We start from the raw sequence: 4,450 nt of genomic DNA on the forward strand, positions 1-4,450 counted from the left end.
ACAATACACAAGCAAGATGTATCAAGTATACAGAGGAAACAGATTGAAAAATAAAAATCCTTATCTTAATCCTTACTTATGTCATGTATATTGCCAAATAATGTAAAGTAGGTCTACCAAAAAAAAAAATAACAAATATATAATGGACTTTCAACAGACATTATGTTTTACTTGAGAAAACATCATATTCTTATGAAACTTACCTTTTTCCAATTAAATGAGTTTTGCATCAAATAGATTTTCTTGTTACAATTCATTGTTACATCTATGTTACATTTTCCCTTTAGAGGCAGTTTGTATCTATTCGCACTCAAGTTTTTTGTTATCTAGACGTGCGGCAAGCTCACTCAAATATATACGTGTCGGAAACAAAACTCGTGTTCACAGGCAAGCGCTTTGAAAAGCAGAAGAAAGCAGCGTGTCCTGTGTTTACCATGCGTTTTAGATGCTAATGGACCTTAATGCAAGAATTTTTTTTAAATTTCTTTCAATAAGTTGTCGGACACAATCAACTTGGGCATGAAGCCATGGGGACATCTCCCACCCGCAAATTACACGAATGGGGCTGCTGTGAGTGCTGGCAGCATAGGGACAGCAACCTTGAACCCAGTGACATAACAACACCAGCCCTTGTGGTCCTCCTATGGCCAATCCAGGCCTGATGGAGAGACAGATAGATTCACTTTTCTGTATTGTTCATGTAGTTTTATTTCTAAATTGCAGGTGACCATCAAAAGGATACCTGTGCTGTATATCATCAACTTAATTTTTCCAGTATTTTGTTTCCTTGTGCTGGATGTGGCATCCTTCTTCATAAAAGCATCTGAAGCAGAGAAGCTGGGTTTTAAAGTGACTTTACTGCTGTCCCTTTCCGTGTTACTGCAGATTCTTAATGACAGACTGGCATCAACTGTCAGTGAAATCCCATTAATTGGTAAGTCTACATGATTGTCTACAAAACTACATTTCATTATCTTAAAGCTAAACTCTGCATGAAGATGTTCTTTCAGGAGCAGTTGACACTGAAAAAATTGCTATAGAAGCAAATGCATTCTACAGTAAAATTCTGTTTTCTAAAAAGAAAACAGTAATATACTGTGGACATTTGCACTCTGGGTATAATTGATTATTTCTATTTCTAGTAGCTTATGGCGCAAAATACTGTAAATTTACAGCACACAGTGTCCCAAATCTAAATCTTTATTCACTATTCCCTACATTAGTTTACTGAAATCAAGTCAATGAATTCAGAAACTGTACAATAAACAATAAAACCATTACAGAAAATTCTAATTGTTTCCATTAAAATACCAATAGGAACCATTAGCTTTTACCATTAAAACCACTACACTGTAGTGTGTTTTGGGCCATATTTCATTAGAACCAATTAAATTCCCAATAAAACCAATAGAATTTCTGTGATGATGTCTATTGTTTTATAGTGGCTTTGTGTTACTAAACTCAGGGTCAGTTTACTCAAAGTTGCTTAAACTAAATCAGCTGTTCTGAAACCAAAAATGGGTAAATCCTAGGGTAAATCAACCCGAGTTCAGGTTTTACCTCAGAGTTGGTTGAAGCTCCTTATTGAAATAGGCCCCTGAACATGGAAAGTGAAGTACCCTTCAGTTACATTGTGAATATGTGCCTGCATGCAATGTAGGAAGGGCCCGGGTGCGTTATGGCCCCCTCCTGCCGCAGGCGCCCCAATGCGGCTGCACTGCCTGCCTCGTCTATAGCTACGATACTGACCAGAGCTACTTTGGTTAAATGTGAGAGAAGTTGATTTTGTTTGTTAGTGTATTTCCCTAACAGTTTTCTTGTTTTTACAGGGATTTACTGTTGTGCAATTTTTGTACTTATTGGCGTAAGCATTTTGGAGACCATCTTTGTGAATATATTGATTTGTAAAGAAGAAGAGACCGAAACGGCAACAACAGTGGAAACCAGAAGTGATAGTGGTCAAGATGGTAAGTGTCAACATAAAAATATCTGAAAAGCTACATCTTCATTTTAATAACCACTAATCAAACAAAGGACCCAGCACCTACAGTTTAACCTTGCATTGAGGCTGGACTAGAATATTCAATTATTCGGATATGTTGGCTTTCGGTTTTTAATTTAGAGATTCGAAAATTATTTTTTTCAACATTATTAATGTTAATGCAGGGAGTGACTTTTTACGCTCCCGCTTTATAGGTGGTGGCATGACAACCTTAGGCTTGGCAGAGGTTTTGCATTAAAGCTAAAAATGTTGTCAGTAACATTAAAAACGGTAATTCGTCACCAGGAGTCATGGGGATTACTTTTGTATTGGATATATCTGCTTTTGAGCTCTCAAAATGGCGGATCCGTTGATTTGCATTATATGAGCATTACAGAGGACTGCGAAAAATCTTCTTTAAAGGGATAGTTCAGCCAAAAATGATATTAAACCCACAGTTTACTCACCCTCAAGCTGTCCATGTTGCATATGTCCATAATTTTTCAGACAAACACATTTTCAGTTATTTTACAAAATGTTTTAGATATTTCACGAAAATAACTATGTTCCGGTAACGCCACCATCTTAGTCGCGTCCGCATTCAAGATGAGAGCGTACGCAGTTTATGGAGGGTTCTGTGCTGCTGCTAACGTTACCTTATTATAAGTATTGCTCTTCACAGACCTGTGTGTTTTGTATCACTGTTGCAGTCAGTGTACATTTTCTGAGCAAATAGGCCATCCCCTTTTAATAAAATACAGAACCGCATGAGCTGGAAGTGACTTCCCTCACGCAGTTTTGTATTTTATTAAAAGTTGACTAATTCAGAGAGTGTCCATATTGTACCAAAATGCGACACTGCACTCTTTTGGGTCCGCAGCAAAACATCCTGCCATGCATGAAGTCGATAGGATGAGCGGTTCTCAACATAATAAAAATGCGAACAGACACACAGATATTCCTGCCTTTATTAGAGAGAAGAATAGGTTCAGCCCCCTTTTGTGTTGATTTCTACATATTTTCACAAACTGGTATACCTGTTTCCTCACACAGATGGTGTAATAGACTTACATAACCCGATAGACACAGTTACCAGTGGAAATGAAGAGTCGACATATATGCGTGACACCAGAAAGAGGGCCTCACTGTGCTGGACCAGAGCAGCAAAAATTATAGATGTGATCTTTATTGTCCTTTACATAATCACTGTCATTGTGTTTCTGACCATTCTTGGCAAGCGTTGGTTTCTGTCGTAATATTCTCCTACGAGATGGCATACAATACTAACTTTTATTTATATGGTAAAATTCATTTGTTTTCATGTTTTTGTTGAGTTTGAAATGTTATTTATTGCAAAGCTTATTTGAGTTGTTTTTTTCACTGTTTTTCTCTTGTAAGCAATAGGAATTCATGATTTAATGTTTAAAAACGCATTTGTTGTTTATTTAGTGTTGGACAATACAAATCATATTCATTCTATTGTGTTTGTTGTGGTTACATAAAGCAATTATTTAATGTTGTTCTGTTACATTATCATAATCAGCTTAAAAATGATCTGTATAATGTTATGCCTTTTGTGTGTCATAATTTTCATGTTTTTTTATCATTTTTCTCTGTTTCATATTTAAGTATTTAAGTCTTTAGTACAAAGATTTTAGTCACAATGTTGCATGTTTCAAAGCAGCTATACATAGAAAGAAATATAACCCAAGAAAACGTCTCGGGTTACGTATGTAACCCTTGTTCCCTGAGAAGGGAACGAGACGCTGCGTCGCCATAGAGACGCTATGGGAACGCCTTCAGGTGTGAGTGCGTCTGAATGTGTATATCAAATCCAACCGGCGGGGTGACGCAGGAGCCGGAAAGCATAAAAGGCGACGTACAACCACGCCCACATTATCTGAAATATTGCCGAAGACGGCTTACAGGTACGCAGGAAGTATGGCAAAGGAGACGCAGCGTCTCGTTCCCTTCTCAGGGAACAAGGGTTACATACGTAACCCGAGACGTTCCCTTTCGAGGGAACTCGCGCTGCGTCGCCATAGAGACGCTATGGGAACGCTATACCCAATCCGCCAGACTACGAGTGCCTGTCTGTGTGTAAAAAGCACAACTAAGACCTAAGCACCAAAGATCCAGGAGTAGGAGTGAGATCCAACTTATAAAACTGTACAAAAGTGAGCGGTGAGGACCAGCCTGCCGCATCACAGACATCCTGGACAGAGGCACCTGCCCACAGGGCTTTAGATGCTGCCATACCTCTAGTTGAATGCGCTCTGACGGTTAAAGGAGAGGGCCGTACAGAGGCTTCATAAGCAAAAGAGATAGCCTCGACTATCCATTTACTCAAAGTTTGCTTTGTGGCCGGGAAACCTTTCCGGGCCGAACCAAAGCACAAAAATAACTGCTCTGCTTTCCTGAACTCCGCTGTTCTGAGCACGTACATGTCCAGTGCTCGTACTGGACAGA

At 38.8% G+C, this 4,450-nt stretch overlaps 1 long non-coding RNA gene across 1 annotated transcript; it reads left to right on the top strand.

The window, feature by feature from the left end:
- Positions 1–750: 750 nt before the first annotated feature.
- On the top strand, positions 751–3,140 carry LOC141281995 (uncharacterized). The gene is made up of 3 exons (XR_012336473.1): positions 751–934; positions 1,830–1,967; positions 3,035–3,140. It is a non-coding gene; the product is annotated as an uncharacterized lncRNA (long non-coding RNA).
- Positions 3,141–4,450: the final 1,310 nt, after the last annotated feature.

The sequence above is a fragment of the Paramisgurnus dabryanus genome, chromosome 3 (assembly GCF_030506205.2).
Source record: "Paramisgurnus dabryanus chromosome 3, PD_genome_1.1, whole genome shotgun sequence".
NCBI classification, from domain to species: Eukaryota; Metazoa; Chordata; class Actinopteri; order Cypriniformes; family Cobitidae; genus Paramisgurnus; species Paramisgurnus dabryanus.